This window comes from Mustelus asterias, chromosome 19 (genome assembly GCF_964213995.1).
Source record: "Mustelus asterias chromosome 19, sMusAst1.hap1.1, whole genome shotgun sequence".
NCBI lineage: Eukaryota > Metazoa > Chordata > Chondrichthyes > Carcharhiniformes > Triakidae > Mustelus > Mustelus asterias.
Window position 1 is genome coordinate 10439136 of NC_135819.1, and position 18454 is coordinate 10457589.

Genomic DNA, 18454 nt, shown 5'->3' on the forward strand with positions numbered 1-18454 from the left:
AGCAGACGACACTTGCAGGCTTTCATTTTTTTTGCACACTGAAAGCTCTGGCGAGCTTATTACCATCTTGCTCAGAGGCATCCTGCAGCCTAGGCTGGTGTTGAAAGCAGAAGGGGGAGTGTTTCTGGCCTCTGGGAGAAATGTAGCTCTCCAAGTAGATGAGAGGGCTTCACTTTGACAAATTGGCTCTTCTGAGATCTATCTCCGGATAAATTGAACTCAACTGGGAACAATAACAAGTTGGATGCACCAGCATTCTCAGAGTGCTCATAATCTCTCACCCACTCATAGTTCTGGCAGCCTGCTCCGCACTCTCTAATGAGGAGTGGGTGTAGGCCGGAGGGTCGAGTTTTAAATAGGATTTTTTTAACTTCTGCTCCCCCCCCCCCCCCCCCCCCCGCCCAAAGTTCCGCTGGCTATGCCTTGCAGTGGAACAGGAGATCTTCAGGCCTGAGGCCTATCTCTGTTTCGCCTCACCGCGTAGCTCCCACCCTCCCAAACACGGAGATGAGGCTCCAGAGATTTGAGCACTGCAGATCATTCTGGATGTATGGCGCCCGAAGAAGCATTGCAGATGAAAGCGGGAGAGGAAGAATCAATCATTCTATTAATATCGTTGCACCACTGATAATTGGTGCAGCTCAATTTAATTCCTCCTTTCCCCTTCACCAGTCTTCACGTCTTCTCATCTCGGTTCCGTGCTGACACCCCAGGTGCCGGGGTCGACTGCCCGATGGTCATGTGTGGGTAACTGCGGCGAGCTAGGGGCAGGCACTGAGTTGTTAGGCAGAACCACAGTCAGGCTCACAGCACACAATCCAAACCCTCGCTGCAGTTGTCCATTCGATGAGATGTTAAACCACAGCGCTGTCTGCCCTCTCAGGTGGACATCAGAGAACACAAGGCCACCACTTTAAAGAATAGAAGGAGGTAGGGTGGGCGTTACCCCCCAGCGATGTCCCTTACCCCTCCACCCCCCCCCCCCCCCCCGCCCCCGCGCCCCCCCCACCCCACACCCCAGGTATCCCTGGCCAATGCTTACCCCTCAACTAATGTCACCAAAATGGATTATCATAGAATCCTGAGAATGTAAAACAAGGCCATTCGGCCCATCGGCTCTGCACTGACTCTCCAACAGAGGATCCCACTCGGGCCCTTTCCTGTAACCCCACGTATTTACCCCACTAATTCCCGAATGTATACATCTTTGGACACTAAGGTGCAATTTAGCATGGCCAACCCACCCAACCTGCACATCTTTGGACACTAAGGGGCAATTTAGCATGGCCAATCCACCCAACCTGCACATCTTTGGACACTAAGGGACAATTTGGCATGGCCAATCCACCTAACCTGCACATCTTTGGACACTAAGGGACAATTTAGCATGGCCAATCCACCTAACCTGCACATCTTTGGACACTAAGGGACAATTTAGCATGGCCAATCCACCTAACCTGCACATCTTTGGACACTAAGGGGCAATTTAGCATGGCCAATCCACCTAACCTGCACATCTTTGGACACTAAGACGCAATTTAGCATGGCCAATCCACCTAACCTAAACATCTTTGGACACTCAGAGGCAATTTAGCATGGCCAATCCACCTAACCTGCACATCTTTGGACTGTGGGAGGAAACCGGAGCACCTGGAGGAAACCCACGCAGACACGGGGAGAACGTGCAAAAGCTCCACACAGACAGTGACCCCAGGCCGAAATCGAATGGAATTGAACCGATGATGTAATCAGTTGTTGAGCATGGGAGCTTGCTGTGCGTGTATTGGCTGCCCCGCTCCCTACAGTCCCTGGCAGCAGTCGTGAAAGACACCATCAAGAAAAGTCTAAAGTTTATAAATTAGTCACGAGTAAGGCTGACATTAACACTGCAATGAAGTTACTGTGAAATTCCCCTCGTCGCCACAGTCCGGCGCCTGTTTGGGTCAATGCACTCTAACCAGTACGTCTGTCAGACTGTGGGAGGAAACCCACGCAGACACGGGGGAGAACGTGCAGACTCAGCACAGACAGTGACCCGAGGCTGGGAATCGACCCCGGGTCCCTGGCGCTGCGAAGCAGCAGTGCTAACCCACTGTGCCACCCTGCCGCCCCTTATATAAGAAATATGTGCCCCGGGAGATGTATTGAGAAAAATCACCCCACCCCCCCATCCCCCCAGCCCCTAATGGCCTCCATGGGCCTCTTTTCTCAAGGTGCGTTGACAGCTTGTCACTGAGTCACTGTGGAGGAGACAGGGACAGGAGGTTGGTGGCATTGCCCTCTCATGTTGCCCTGTCGCTGTTGTCTTTCTCTCAGCATTGGGACGACCTGCCTGAGGAAGCAGCGAGTCCGGTGAGGCGGCTTTCCTGTGAGTGTCCCTTGCGGTTACATTTGCGGGTGCCGGGCTGACGAATTGAAGAGTGTGCCCTGCGCGCAGGCCTGTGAACATTCAATGTTTCAGACGGCTGGAGGAGATGACAAATTTGACTGTTTTACATTTAAATCTCTTTTCTCTCACACTCATAAATTTTACAGCAGGGAGCGGAAACAGAATGCAATATGATGCCCTTGGGAAGGAAAGTGAGATATTTAATTTTTTTTTTTGCAATCAGAAAATCTGGATTCAAAGCTCCTGGAGGAGATGTGTAAATATTCAGCTGCTGTGGCAGAATCAGATATGGGAGATTAAGGTGGACCTTTCTGTGGCCTGATTCACCATCCGTCTAATCATTACTGCAAAGATTTGCGGAGATTCCAGTCAACCCGAACCCACTTTGAACTTGTTTTAAATCTCACTGTAGGGTTCCAAAGACTTGCAGGTCGGGTGGATTGGCCATGCCAAATTGCCCCTTAGTGTCCAATCAGGTTTTCGTGGAAACATGGGAGATAGGAGCAGGAGGAGGCCATTCAAAGAACAAAGAACAAAGAACAGTACAGCACAGGAAACAGGCCCGTCGGCCCTCCAAGCCTGTGCCGCTCCTTGGTCCAACTAGACCAATCGTTTGTATCCCTCCATTCCCAGGCTGCTCATGTGACTATCCAGAAATGGGTTTTTATGACAACCGACAATTGTTTCTTGATTATCATTAGACTTTTAATTCCAGATTTTTATTGAGGTCAAATTTCACCATCGGCTGTGGTGGGATTTGAACCCTGGTCCCCAGAGCATTACCCGACAGCATTACCCCATTAATCCAGCGACAATACCACTGTGCTACTGCCTCCCCAGTTCAAGTCCCTTTGAAAGGATTTGGCCCTTCGAGCCTGCTCCACCATTCATCACCATCATGGCTGATCATTCAACTCAATAGCCTAATCCTGCTTTCCCCCCATAACCTTTGATTGCGTTCCCACTATCTCCAGGATTGCTGTGCGTCCCTGAATTCCTTCCCTGCACAGCTGCCGGCCGGGCTTTTAGCTATCCAGACCCTGACCTCTTGAATTTTATCCCTAAGTGTCTCGACGCCTCTCTTGTCCCTTCTCCCTTCAGTCCCTCCGCAAAATCTACCCCTTCAGCCAAACCTCCGTCGCCATTCCTAATACGCCCTCTGGCTAATTTCTCTGTTTGGCCCCCGTGGTGCCTTGAGATGGGTTACTATAAAGGCGCTATACAAATTCAAATTGTTGTCGGTAGGAGTTACGAGATAGAATTTACGGTACTGGAACAGGCCATTTGGCCCAACCGCTGTTTTATTTATTCATTCCTGGGACATGGGTGTCGCTGCTGGGCCAGCATTTATTGCCCATCCCTAGTTGCCCGACAGCAGTTAAGAGTCAAACACATTGCTGTGGCCCTGGAGTCACATGTAGGCCAGACCAGGTAAGGATGGCAGATTTCCTTCCCTAAAGGACATAAGTGAACCAGATGGGTTTTTCCGACAATGGTTTCATGGTCATCAGTAGATTCCTAATTCCAGATTTTAAAAAAATTGAATTCAAATTCCACCATCTGCTGTGGCGGGATTCGAACCCGGGTCCCCAAATCCGGGTCCCCAGAACATTAGCTGAGTTTCTGGATTAATAGTCTAGCGATAATACCACTCGACCATCGCCTCCCTTGAAGGAGGCTTCATTGAGCCTCCTTCAACCCTTCCTCATCTCATTCTGTGTGTGGGATTTTCCCATCCTACCCGCCATGGGAATTGTAGAGGGCGGGTGGGGGGGTGCGGATCACGCAAAGGTCCGTTGACCTCGGGCGGGATTTTCCCATCTTAGAACATAGAACATAGAACATTACAGCGCAGTACAGACCCTTCGGCCCTCGATGTTGCACCGACCAGTGGAACCAATCTAAAGCCCCTCTAATCTACACTATTCCAATATCATCCATATGTTTATCCAATAAGCATTTGAATGCTCTTAATGTTGACGAGTCCACCACTGCTGCAGGCAGGGCATTCCACGCCCTTACTACTCTCTGAGTAAAGAACCTACCTCTAACATCTGTCCTGTATCTCTCGCCCCTCAATTTAAAGCTATGTCCCCTCGTGCTAGCCATCACCATCCGAGGAAAAAGGCTCTCACTATCCACCCTATCTAATTCTCTGATCATCTTGTATGCCTCTATTCAGTCACCACTTAACCTTCTTCTCTCTAACAAAAACAACCTCAAGTCCCTCAGCCTTTCCTCATACGATTTTCCCACCATACCAGGCAACATCCTGGTAAATCTCCTCTGCACCCTTTCCAACACTTCCACATCTTTCCTATAATACGGTGACCAGAACTGTACGCAATACTTCAAATGCGGCCGCACCAGAGTTTTGTACAGTTGCAGCATGACCTCCTGGCTCCGAAACTCAATCCCTCTACCAATAAAAGCTAACACACCGTACGCCTTCTTAACAACCCTATCAATCTTGGGACGAGCACGGCCGGAAAATCCCGCCTTGAGCTTGTATAGACATAGCTCTTGGGACTAAAGGGATCAAGGGATTTGGGGAGGAGGCGGGATCAGGATATTGGATTTGATGATCAGCCATGATCATAATGAATGGAGAGCAGGCTCAAAGGGCCGAATGGCCTCCTCCTGCTTCTGTTTTCTATGTTTCTAGATCCTTCTGTTACTTTCTCCCTTGTGTTTATCCAGCTCTCCCCAGAACATCTACGCTATCTGCCTCCACTGCTCCAGTAGCGAGTTTCACATCCCCAAAAGCCTTTTGGGTGAAAGACTTTCTCATGAGTGTCCGGTTGGATTTATTAGCAATTATTTACAGCTGCCCTAGTTTTGGACTTTTCCAAACACCCTCCATCTTAAATCTCCCTCTGAATCAATCTCCCGGTTATAAATTCCTGACACCCATTGACCCACTAGGGGAGCCTACTACCCTCTCAATGCAGTCGGACCGTATGTTGCACAAACTTCTCTACAGTTATCCTCAACACCGGTCCCCCACAAGGCTGTGTTCTCAGCCCCCTACCATACTCCTTCTACATCTATGACTGTGTGGCCAAATTCCCCTCCAACTCCATTTTCAAGTTTGCTGACGACACCACCGTAATGGGTCGGATCTCAAACAATGACGAGACAGAGTACAGGAATGAGATAGAGAATCCGGTGAACTGGTGCGGCCACAATAATCTCTCCCTCAATGTCAACAATACAAAGATAGTCATCGACTTCAGGAGCGTAGTGGAGAACATGCCCCTGTCTACATCAATGGGGACGAAATGGAAATGGTCGAGAGCTTCAGGTTTTTAGGTGTCCAGATCACCAACAACCTGTCCTGGTCCCTCCATGCCAATGCTATAGTTAAGAAAGACCACCAATGCCTCTACTTTCTCAGGAGGCTAAGGAAATTTGGAAGTCTGCTACAACTCTCACCAACTTTTACAGATGCACTATACAAAGCATTCTTTCTGGTTGTATCACAGCTTGGTATGACTCCTGCTCTGCCCAAGACTGCAAGAAACTACAAAGGGTCATGAACGAAGCCCAGTCCATCACTCAAACCAGCCTCCCATCCATTGACTCTGTCTACACTTCCCACTGCTTCGGAAAAGCAGGCAGCATAACCACGCATCACAGGCATAATATCTTCCACCTTCTCCCATCGGGAAAAAGATACAAAAGTCTGAGGTCACATACCAATCGTCTCAAGAACAGCTTCTTCACTGCTGCTGTCAGACTTTTGAATGGACCTACCTCACACTAAGTTGATCTTTCTCTACACCCTAGCTATGACTGTAACTCTACATTTTGCAACCTCTTCTTTTCTTCTCTATGAACGGTATGCTTTGTCTGTTTTGCGCGCAAGAAACAATACTTTTCACTGTATACCAATACATGCGACAATAATAAATCAGTAAGAAGTCTCACAACTCCAGGTTAAAGTCCAACAGGTTTATTTGGAATCAAGAGCTTTCGGAGCACTGCTCCTTCATCAAGTGAGTGGGAGTGAGTGAATGGCCACTGACCCGATGAAGGAGCAGTGCTCTGAAAGCTCGTCATTCCAAATAAACCTGTTGGATTTTAACCCTGGTGTTGTGAGACGTCTTACTGTGCCCACCCCAGTCCAACGCTGGCATCTGCGGAACTCTTTGCCACAGAAGGCTGTGGAGGCCAGGTCATTGAGTATCTTTAAGACAGAGATATATTGGGTCTTGATTGGTAAGAGGATCAAAGGTTACGGGGAAAAGGCGGGAGAATGGGGTTGAGAAACATATTAGCCATGATTGAAAGGCAGAGCAGACTCGATGGGCTGAGTGGCCTAACTCTGCTCCTATGTCTTATGGTCTTATCTCCACATCAATAATAAATCAAATCAAACCAAATCAGACCCCTTACCCCAATTGATTGCGGAGGTGTTGTCTATGTAAAGCTGACCGTTTAACTGTAGGCTCCTTGGAAGGTCATCCGAACTCTTAAGAGCGTTGCAACATCACAGCAAACACTAGACCAGATCCATTTACCCCGTCTGCAAAGAGGAGATGGTTACAGTAAAATATCACAATGAATGAAGAGAAACTGTAACGATGAGAAATAAGTGGCTGTGTTAAACTGGTGCCTCTCATTACCGTCAAGTCCTGTTGATTGAATAGTTCCTTTGATCCATCCCTAATAACTTACTCAGAGCAGAAGCAGTTCTTAGATTAAAAACCATTCATTGTGAGAAATGAAATTCACTTTCTTTTCCTAATGGTTAGTGGTTATATAAACCTGCTTCTTCACACTTTTCCATTGACATTTTACTCAGTTCATTAGCTGAAATGTTTCTTTTGAATGGGAACTATCTTTGACTGAAGGCAGAAAATTGCTACACACTTTTCATTAAAGTTAGATATCTTTCCATATTTAATGTATTCAACATCGAACCATAGGAAAGCTACAGCACTGCAGGAGGCTAGTCGGACCATCTTGTCCATGCTAGCCCGAGGACACCATTCTAATTCCACTTTCTGGCCCGTAGCTCTGTAGCTTACAGCACTTAAGGTGCAGATCCAGGTGCTTTTTAAAAGAGTTTAGGGTCTCGGCCTCCACCCCCAACTCGGGCAGTGAATTCCAGACACCCACCACCCTCTGCATAAAACAGTTTTTCCTCATGTCCCCTTCTGCCACTTATCTTGAATCTATGTCCTCTGGTTCTTGAATTCTCCACCAAGGAAATCAATGTTATCCTGTCCATTCTATCTCTTCCCCTCATCATTTTGGACACCTCTATCAACTCACCCGTCAGCCTTCTTTGTTCCAAGGAAAATAACCCCAACCTATCCAATCTCTCCTCATCGCTACACCTTTCCAGCCCTGGTAACATTCTTGTAAACCTCCTCCGCCCTCTCTCCAGAGCAGTTACATCCTTCCTGTGATGTGGTGACCAGAACTGCACACAGTCGTGGGCTCACCAGTGTTTTATACAATTCCAACATTATCGCCGGGACTCGACCACCGCGCCCGCCACAGAATCGGAGCGGGCGAGAGTCCAACAATGGGAATCTCCGTTGACCTTGGGTGGAATTTTCCAGTCTCGCCCGAGCGACGCCGTAACATCCCGTCCTATATCCTTACTTTGATATTCTATGGGCGGGATTTTACAGTTGCGGGATGAGTGGGGCCGTAAACTCCCGTCCATAGAGTATCAAAGTAAGGATATAGGGCGGGATTTTATGGCCTTGCTTGGGCGAGACTGGAAATTCCCACCCGAGGTCAACGGACCTTTCCCATTGTCTGCCCCGTGCCTGCTCCGATTCCCGTGACGGGCGGGGCGGTAAAATTTTGGCCTATATCCCTGCCAGTGAAGGAGAGTATTCCATATGCCTTCTTTACAACCTTGTCTACTTGAACTGCTGCCTTAGGGACCTGTGTACTTGCACGCCAAGATCTCTCACTTCATTTACCCTTCCGAGTATATTCCCAGTGAATCATTGGAGCTGCCCTGTTATAGATTTGAGGGTGTCAATATTGGTTGGGCATACTTGGATTGCCGAGTGTAGGCCTGGTCTCCAAACTACAGCGAGGATGTTAAAGCATTGGCAAAAGCACAGGAAAGATTAAGAAGGATTGGGTAAGGTAAGATGAGAGGAATTTATTTACGCAGAGAATGCCACGTGGTGTGGTCGGAGCTAATTGCTTTGGTGCTAAGGGGAGGTGATGGCCTGGTGGTATTATCACTGGACTATTAATCCAGAAACTCAGCTAATGTTCTGGGGACCTGGGTTCGAATCCCGCCACGGCAGATGGTGGAGTTTGAATTCAATAAAAAATATCTGGAATTAAGAATCTACTGATGACCATGAAACCATTGTCGATTTTGGGAAAAATCCATCTGGTTCACTAGTGTCCTTTAGGGAAGGAAATCTGCCATCCTTACCCGGTCTGGCCTACATGTGACTCCAGAGCCACAGCAATGTGGTTGACTCTCAATTGCCCTCTGAAATGGCCTAGTAAGCCACTCAGTTGTTCATGAAGGCAGTTCACCACCATCTTTTCAAGGGCAACTCATGATGGGCAATAAATGCTGGCCAGCCAGCGACACCCATGTCCCAGGAATGAATGAAAAATAAAGTCAAGCAAAGGCTTGACGCATACACAAGGGCGAGGGGAATGGAAGGGTATGGGGGCATGGGGTATGAAAGAAGGAGGCTTGTGTGAAGTATAAACAGCAGCAGAGGTAGGGCTGAATGGTCTTTTGCTGTCGGTTCTGTAAAACATCCTAACTAATGACATACTTATAATGACACTTATATCAAAAGGTACAAGGCAAGAGGTGGCACGGTGGCACAGTGGTCAGCACTGCTGCTTCACAGTGCTAGGGACCCGGGATCGATTCCCGGCTTGGGTCACTGTCTGTGTGGAGTTTGCACGCTCTCCCATTGTCTGTGTGGGTTTCCTCCGGGTGCTCCGGTTTCCTCCCACACTCCAAAGATGTGCGGGTTAGGTGGATTGGCCATGCTAAATTGCCCCTTAGTGTGGGATATTCCGGCCACGCTCGCCCCAAGGCCGGAAAATCCTGCCCGAGGTCAACGGACTTCTGCCATAATCCGTGACCTGCCCGCTACGATTCCCGTGCTGGGTGGGACGGGAAAATTCCACCCTCAGTGTCCCGAACAGGCACCGGAGTGTGGCAACTGGGGGATTTTCACAGTAACTTCATTGCAGTGTTATTGTAAGCCTACTTGTGACATGAGTAAATTAACTTTGAACTTAAAAACCTAAGATAGGTTTTTAAGTTTAAATTCCTGTCTTGCTTTGGACGTTTAAATTATACTCCATCACCGTGGGTTTTCACCACAGTGAGTTATAGGTTACGTTTGTCAGGGGAATTACCCAGGCTGGGGCACTTTCCTCTAGAAAAGAGAAGGCTGAGGAGTGACTCAGTTAGTTGTTAAAATTATGAATGAGTTTGATAGGTGAGACTGAGAGAGGATTTTACCACTTTTAAAAAAAATATTCTCTCATGGAATGTGGGCGTCGCTGGCTAGACCCAGCATTTATTGCCCATCCCTAATTGCCCCTTGAGAAGGTGGGGATGAGCTGCCTTCTTGAGCTGTTGCAGTCCCTGTGGTGTAGCTACACCCACAGTTCTCTTAGGGAGGGAGTTGCAGGATTTTGACTCAGCCACAGTGTAGGATATATTTCCAAGTCAGGATGGTGAGTGGCTTGGAGGGGAACTTGCGGGTGGTGGTGTTCCCATGTATCTGCTGCCCTTGTCCTTCTAGATGGAAGTGGTCGTGGCTTTGGAAGGTGCTGTCTAAGGAGTCTTGGTGAGTTGCTGCAGTGCATCTTGTCGGTGGTACACACTGCTGCTACTGAGCGTCGGTGGTGGAGGGAGTGGATGTTTGTGGATCAATTAAGCGGGTTGCTTTGCCCTGGATGGTGTCAAGCATCTTGAGCGTTGTTGGAGCCGCACCCATCCAGACAAGTAGAGAGTTGTAATGACTCAAGAAGCCCGACTAGATAGTTTATTTACAGAGTAAAACCACTGCTGTGATATATACACACACTAATCCCTGCCTGGGACTACTGTTCAGCAGGCCCAGTCCTGGGTCTGCCTTATAAAAGGTTCAGATGATGAGTTTCTGGGCAGGCCTGTTACCAGGGGAACTCGTACTCAATGAGCCCCACAAGGAGATCAACCAGTGATTTCCTCATGGACCTCACGGGGGTTTATCAGGAGAGCCTTCCATCACACTCCTGACTTGTGCTTTGTAGATGGTGGATAGGCTTTGGGGAGTCTGGAGGTGAGTTACCCGCCGCAGGATTCCCAGGCTCTAAACTGCTCGGGGTAGCCACAATATTTATATGGCTGGTCCAGTTCAGTTAATGGTAACACCTCAGAATGTTGGCATGAAGGGGACGCCAAAACTCGGGGCTATAAAAATAAGACAGTCACTGTTATAGATGTCATAGTAAGCACCTTCCTATGTGAATGTATGTACTGGTGTCTTTAGTAGGCATACACTAGTGATGTCTTTATTAATGTGGCCTTCGAGGGTCTAGGTATGCCACAAGGGATCAGTTAAATAGCTGTCCCAGTTCTGAGTCCATGCTGTACTCTATTTTGATATTTTTATGAATAAAAAGGATTGAATATCACAACACGTTCATCTACCTTTTTGTGGCCAGTCGCGAACGGGGAACTCAGGACAAAGTTCTTGACCCTGGGAGTGGTGAGAGCTCGGAACTGGCTCCCCTGGGGAGTGGTTGCAGTGGACAGTGTAGATGTATTTAAAATGGAGGCAGAAAGGAATAGGAGCAAAGGTTGAGAGGGTGAAAATGGGAAGGTTCAGAGGATGTGGATGTGGAGCACAAACATTGCATGGGCTCGTGGGGCCAAATGGCCTCTTTCTGAATTATTACATTACCAAGTGGAGGCACAGTGGCGCAGTGGTTAGCATTGCTGTCTCACAGCACCAGGGACTCAGGTTCAATTCCGGCTTTGGGTCACTGTCTGTGTGGAGTTTGCATGTTCTTCCAGTGTCTGCATGGGTTTCCTCCGGGTGCTCCGGTTTCCTCCCACAATCCAAAGATGTGCAGTTTAAGTGGATTGGCCATGCTAAATTGCCCCTTAGTGTCCAAAGATGTGTAGGTTAGGTGGATTAACCATGCACAATGGCGCCTTAGTGTCTAAAGCTGTGCAGGTTAGGGGGATTGGCCATGCTAAATTGCCCCTTAGTGTCCAAAGATGTGTCGGGTAGATGGATTGGCCATGCTGAATGTGTTGGGTTACAGAGATAGGGCGGCGGGGCAAGAGGGCCTGGAAAGATACTCTGTCAGAGAGTCGATGCAGACTCAATGGACTGAATGGCCTCTTCTGCACTGTCGGGATTCTATGATTCCAAGTAATTTACTGCTTAATTTCATCTTCCTTCAACTCATTTAAGTCTGGTGTTGCCCTGCACCGTGAACCTCACTGTGCAGCCTGGTTTCTTGAAATACCGTCGCGCTTTTTGCCATTAGACAGAGGCTGCTGTATTATGGTTAATGTGGTATTTTGAGAGTCGATTCTAATAATGAGAGGATTAGGATTCACTCCACATCCGGGAACCAGTGTACCTATCTGCGTGATATCTGTCTGCTTCTGTGCATTAGTGTAACTTAATTTGTGCAGCATGGATGAATCTGTGGAGAGGAACCTTCCTGATCTTTGTTGAACCTTGTGAGTTCTGAAGGGCTGGATTTAACAACCAACCTACTTTCAATGCAGAGGAGCTGCTGAATATTTCATTGCAGAGAAGGCCTTGGTTTGGAGAGAGAGGGGGAGGGGAGTTCCCCCCGTTGTTCAGCTGAGGGCGAATTCGCCAAACAAGCACAATTATATCTGCAGGGGCAAGTCAAGTGATGAGTATGAGCGAGGAATGAGTCAGCTAATCATAGCATAGCATCCTACAGTGCAGAGGGAGGCCATTCGGCCCATCAAGTCTGCACTGACCACAATCCCATCCAGGCCCTATCCCCATGCATTTGCCTAGCTAATCCTCCTAACACTAAGGGGCAATTCAGCGTGGCCAATCCACCTAACCTGCACATCTTTGGACACTAAGGGGCAATTTAGCATGGTCAATCCACCTAACCCGCACATCTTTGGACACGAAGGGGCAATTTAGCATGGCCAATCCCCCTAACCTGCACATCTTTGGACACTAAGGGCAATTTAGCATAGCCATCCAACTGCACATCGTTGGACTGTGGGAGGAAACGGGAGCACCCGGAGGAAACCCACGCAGACGCGGGGAGAATGTGCAAACTCCACACAGACAGTGACCCAAGCCGGGAATCGAACTCGGGTCCCTGATGCTGTGCGGCAGCAGTGCTCACCACTGTGCCACCGTGCCGCCCTAAAAGGAAAGCACCTGTGCCAAAACCCGGGATTGGACCAGGGGCCTATAGATCTTCAGTCTAATGCTCTCCCAACTAATGTGTAGGGTGTGCCATGCAGTAGCTAACATTTGGCCAGGAGCACTGCAGACCAGAATAGAAAGTTCACGGGTGACTATCTTGAACACTCTGCCAAGACTTGTCCAAATAAGGATAAATCGATGATTGGCAACGATTTAGATCAGAGAGAACTGCCAGAACTGCATCAGAAATATATTGGAGAACAGTGTCATAGACCAATGGATAGTTAGGAGTGTGACAGTCAGAGACTAATAACCAGAAGAAACATAGAAATTAGAAGCAGGAGTAGGCCATTCGGCCCATCGAGCCTGCTCCACCGTTCAATATGACCATGGCTGATCCATAGAATCCATAGATCCATAGAAGCCCTACAGAGCAGAAGGAGGCCATTCGGCCCATCAAACCTGCACCGACTACAATCCCACCCAAGCCCTATCCCTGTATCCCCACATATTTACCCTACTGATCCTCCTGATGCTAAGTGGCAATTGGGCATGGCCAATCCACCTAACCCGCACATCTTTGGAGTGTGGGAGGAAACCGGAGCATCTGGAGGAAACCCACCAGATCCCTTTGATCCCTTTAGCCCCAAGAGCTATATCTAATTTCTTCTTGAAATCACACAACGTTTTGGCCTCAGCTACTTTCTGTGGTAGTGAATTCCACACATTCACCACCCTCTGGGTGAAGAAATTTCTTCTCACCTGAGTTCTATAAGGTTTACCCCTTATCCTCAAACTATGACCCCATCATCAAGAACATCGAGAACAACCTCGGGCAATTAAGGATGGGCAATAAATTCTGGCCCAGCCAGCAATGCCCATATCCCATGAATGAAAAAAAAGCCAATCCCACTCTCATTCTAGGCACTGCCAGAAAGTGTTAGCTGGCCGTTGTATCTGTCTGAAACTGAGCTCTGACTGACCGAGCAAGAGAGTCAGGAAGAGGCATTTGGTTTGAGTCTGTTGCAAATGGCCTCTATGAGATTTGAATTTGATTTGATTTATTATTGTCACGTGTATTAACATACAGTGAAAAGTATTGTTTCTTGCGCACTATACAGACAAAACATACCGTTCATGGAGAAGGAAAGGAGAGGGCGCAGAGTGTAGTGTTACAGTCATAGCTAGGGTGTAGAGAAAGGTCAACTTAGTGTGAGGTAGGTCCATTCAAAAGTCTGACAGCAGCAGGGAAGAAGCTGTTCTTGAGTCGGTTGGTACGTGACCTCAGACTTTTGTGTCTTTTTCCCGACGGAAGAAGGTGGAAGAGAGAATGTCTGGGGTGCGTGGGGTCCTTAATTATGCTGGCTGCTTTGCCGAGGCAGCGGGAAGTGTAGACAGAGTCAATGGATGGGAGGCTGGTTTGAGTGATGGACTGGGCTTCGTTCACGATGCTTTGTAGCTTCTTGTGGTCTTGGACAGAGCAGGAGCCAGACCAAGCTGTGATACAACCAGAAAGGAAGCTTTCTATGGTGCTCCTGTAAACATTGGTGAGAGTCGGAGTGGACATGCCGAATTTCCTTAGCCTCACTGTGACAACAGTAAATGCAATCCACGGAATATTGGACATCAAGTAATCTGATGCTGGATAGTGCGGAGACCATCGACAAACTGCATTGCCCAGTTTAAAACTGGACAAATAGTCACTCTAGTAGATGAGGAAAGTGTGAGTCACAGCTGAGTCGGTCGTGAGGAGTTTATTCACCGACCAACCTCTGACAGTCAATCACTTTGAGATGATTTAGATGAGGTTTCTAAGCAGATATATTCTTTCAAGTAAACTTCAAAGAAAGGTACATCTTGACAGTGCTTAGTAAGGATGAGACATCAGAGGAGCTGCAGCTAAACTCCGAACGTGGGGAATGTGTCCCGATATTAAAGTCTTTGGCTGAAAAGCAGATACTTATACACTAAATGAAAAAAATCTAGATTGATATTGGATTTTATACAGGAATCAATATTTCGTGGGGTCATGCAAATAGCCACATGGGAACCTCTGTCAACGCGAACATGAAAAATGTTTTATTGAAGTCAGCCCGTCCTTATGTTTCAGTAAACATTCAAGGTAATTGTTCTGGAGGTGAGTACCTGTGAGTATTGACAGCAGTGGATGCTGAGATGCTCTGAAGAGCTTGGACAGCAAGACGCCTTTGAAGAGGAGGCCTAATTGGAAGCTAACATGCAGGTTCAAGAAATTTAGAAGACAGCTCCAAAGATGTGTGTGTTAGGTGGACTGGCCATGTTACATTGACCCCAGTGTTTGTGGGGGGGGGGGGGGGGGGGGGGGGGGGGGGTGGTTCGCAGGATAAATATGTAGGGTTACGGGAATAGGACCTGGGTGGGATTGTGGTTGGTGCAGACGTGATGGGCTGAATGGCCTCCTTCTGCACTGTAGGGATTTGATGGATTCTCTGATAAATGGTGCATTGGCCTTCATTACAAGAAGATTTGAGTGTGGGAATAAAGATGTCTTTACTGCAGTTGTACAGGACCTTGGTGAGACCACACTTGGAATATTGCGTGCAGTTCCGCCCTCCTTATCTAAGGAAAGATATTCTTACCATAAAACGAGTGTAAGAAAGGTTCCCCAAACTGCTTCCTGGAATGGAGGGATTGTCCTGTGAGGAAAGACGAAGTAGACTGAGTGTTTATTCTCCAGAGTTTAGTAGAATGAGAGAAGATCTCATTCAAACGTACACAATTGGGGGGCTGCACGGTGGCACAGTGGTTAGCACTGCTGCCTCACAGCACCAGGGACCCGGGTTCTATTCCCGGCTTGGGTGGCTGTCTGTGTGGAGTTTGCACGTTCTCCCTGTGTCTGCGTGGGTTTCCTCCGGGTGCTCCGATTTCTTCCTATAGTCCGAACAACATGCTGGTTAGATGTGTTGGCCGTGCTAAATTCTTCCCCAGTGTAACCCGAACAGGCACTGGAGTGTGGCGACTAGGGGATTTTCACAGTAACTTCATTGCAGTGTTAATGTAAGCCTACTTGTGACACTAATAAATATACTTTAATTCTCCCAGGGATCGACAGGGCATAAGACATAGGAGCAGAATTAGGCCACTCGGCCCATCGAGTCTGCTCCGCCATTCAATCGTGGCTGATATTTTTCTCATCCCCATTCTCCTGCCTTTTCCCCACAACCCCTGATCTCCTTATTAATCAAGAACCTATCTATCTCGGTCTTAAAGACACTCAATGACCCGGCCCTGCGGCAAAGAGTTCCACAGATTCACCACTCTCTGGCTGAAGAAATCCCTCCTCATCTCTGTTTTAAAGGATCGTCCCTTTAACCTGAGGTTGTGCCCTCTGGTTCTAGTTTTTCCTACTCGTGGAAACGTCCTCTCCACGTCCACTCTACGCAGTCCTCGCAGTATCCTGTAAGTTTCAATAAGATTCCCCCCTCATCCTTCTAAACTCCAACGAGTTGTCTGCGTGGGTTTCCTCCGGGTGCTCCGGTTTCCTCCCACAGTCCAAAGATGTGCAGGTTAGGTTGATTGGCCATGCTAAAATTGCCCTTAGTGTCTTGAAATGCATAGGTTAAAGGGATTAGTGGGTAAAATATATGGGGGTAGGCCCTGGGTGGGATTGTGGTCAGTGCAGACTCGATGGGCCGAATGGCCTCTTTCTGTGCTGTAGGGTTTCTTCGATTTCTATGATTTCTATGAGTACAGACCCAGAGTCCTCAGCGTTCCTCATACGACAAGCTCTTCATTCCAGGGATCATTCTTGTGAACCTCCTCTGGACCCTTTCCAGGTCCAGCACATCCTTCCTTAGATATGGGGCAGGGTGGTTGCAGGAATAGATTTCCCCCTGGCTGGATGGGGGGATGGTGGGGGGTGGGGGCTGGGGATGGTGGGGGTGGGGGGGTGAGTGGGGGCGGGTGGTGGCATAGGTTTTAGAATAAGAGTTAGGCCATTTAGCATTAAGATGAGGATGAATGTCTTCAGGCAGAAGGTGGTGATTCTTTGGAATTTGCTACCTCGGAGAGCTGTGGAGGCTCGGTTCGACACAGAGATCGATAGGTTCCCGTGCATTAGAAAGATCATGGGGTGCGGGGTTGGTGGAGGTATTGAGGGAGAAGGTCAGCCGCGATCTCATTGGATGGTGGGATGGGTCAGCCTGATGGGCTGAGTGGCCTACTCTTGCTCCTATTTCTCACGTTTTTAAGTCCTTAGCCCCAACGCAAATGCTCGAGTCTGGCTGATGAGGACAACCCCTGTTTGAGTCTCTTGCTTCGAGTTGGACTCTACATCCCAATATCATTGGTCGGTGAGCCTACACACCTCAGCGAACTGCCCTGTTCAAGCTCAGCTAGTCACCTCACTTGTGCCTCTTTCTCTCATGATGAGCAGTCAGCCCGAAGCTATCCCTCTAACCCAGAGACCAAGGCGTCACTAAAGGAGCTAAGCGACAAGACTGGGTCAGTGTTGACAACATTAGGTGCACAGGTCCCTTTCAGAACAAACTTGAACCGGAGGGAATTGAGAGCAGGTGATGTATTTAAGAGTTGGGCGTTTCCCCCGGAAGGGTGCGACCCCCTAGACAGGGTGAGGATGGAGAAGGGTAGATTGGAAACCAGTGTTTGTGCTAAACCCAATCAAAGAATTGCTAATCATCAGATTTCTGCTGTTACCTAACTGGATCCTGAACTTCCTAACCCACAGACCGCAATCAGTAAGGATAGGCAACAACACCTCCTCCACGATCATCCTCAACACCGGTGCCCCACAAGGCTGTGTTCTCAGCCCCCTACTATACTCCTTATACACCTATGACTGTGTGGCCAAATTCCCCTCCAACTTGGTTTTCAAGTTTGTTGATGACACCACCGTCGTGGGTCGGATATCAAACAATGATACATTGTTGCCGGGGCTGGATATATTGTTGCCGGGGCTGGATACATAGTTGCCATTTACTGGAATTGAATACATTGTTGCCTGAATTGGATACATTGTTGCCATTTGTAGCCAGGTGAACATCACCATTTGATGTAGCTTTTAAATCATCACCTCTTAACGCAGCCATGACTTCCTCAATCCACCCTCTTCTGGGCTCTTTACCAAGATGATTCTTATAATATATATATTACTCTTCACGCTTTCCTCTTCTCAGTCCAGAGTGAAATCCACAGCCAGAAGAGCAGGAAATGTATGGATGTAAGTGACACGCTGCGCTTCATGGTGTAGAATCTGGTGAACTGGTGCGGCAACAATAATCTCTCCCTCAATGTCAACAAAATGAAGGAGATTGTCATCGACTTCAGGAAGCGCAGTGGAGAACATGCCCCTGTCTACATCAATGGGGATGAACTGGAAATGGTTGAGAGCTTCAAGTTTTTAGGTGTCCAGATCACCAACAACCTGTCCTGGATCCCCCCCCCCCCATGCCGACACTATAGTTAAGAAAGTCCGCCAAAGCCTCTACTTTCTCAGAAGACTAAGGAAATTTGGCATGTCCCCGATGACTCTCACTAACCTTTACAGATGCACCATAGAAAGCATTCTTTCTGCTTGGTATGGCTCCCGCTCTGCTCAAGACCGCAAGGAACTACAAAGGGTCGTGAATGAAGCCCAGTCCATCACGCAAACCAGCCTCCCATCCATTGACTCTGTCTT

The 18454-nt window shown here is 48.2% G+C and overlaps 1 long non-coding RNA gene across 1 annotated transcript in view; it reads right to left on the reverse strand.

Moving 5' to 3' along the window:
* The window catches only part of LOC144507766 (uncharacterized), a 124673-nt gene that overhangs the window by 81160 nt on the left and 25059 nt on the right, over positions 1-18454 (reverse strand). Inside the window, exon 2 of the long non-coding RNA XR_013500140.1 lies at positions 6788-6917. This is a non-coding gene — a long non-coding RNA (uncharacterized LOC144507766). The remainder of the gene's footprint in view (positions 1-6787; positions 6918-18454) is intronic.